We start from the raw sequence: 320 nt of genomic DNA on the forward strand, positions 1-320 counted from the left end.
TGCAAGGTATTATTACTACCATTGAAATCACTTCAAAAGGGTCATATTTCAATGTTTTTTTCCCCGTGTTGAAAAAAATCGTTCGCTAATTTTGAATTTCCCGCCGTGCCCTTCGCCCAGTTACTTTTTTTTTCTTTTTTTATCTATTGTTGTTGTTTTTTCTTGTATATTTTGGTGGTATTGTTTTGTAGTTTTTTTGTTTGTATTTAGTGTATTTGTTAGTGTTGTTTGTAGTAATGTTTTTTTTTTTTTTTTTAAGTATTGCCATCGTTATATTATTGCATTTTTTTTTTCTGTTATACATAACCGTTATTAATTGT

At 27.5% G+C, this 320-nt stretch overlaps 1 protein-coding gene across 1 annotated transcript in view; it reads left to right on the plus strand.

Annotated features, from left to right (window-relative positions):
- LOC119591906 (ankyrin repeat and sterile alpha motif domain-containing protein 1B-like) overlaps positions 1-320 on the plus strand; it is a gene marked incomplete in the record, with an annotated part of 115155 nt that overhangs the window by 24590 nt on the left and 90245 nt on the right.

This window comes from Penaeus monodon, chromosome 29 (genome assembly GCF_015228065.2).
Source record: "Penaeus monodon isolate SGIC_2016 chromosome 29, NSTDA_Pmon_1, whole genome shotgun sequence".
Lineage (NCBI taxonomy): Eukaryota > Metazoa > Arthropoda > Malacostraca > Decapoda > Penaeidae > Penaeus > Penaeus monodon.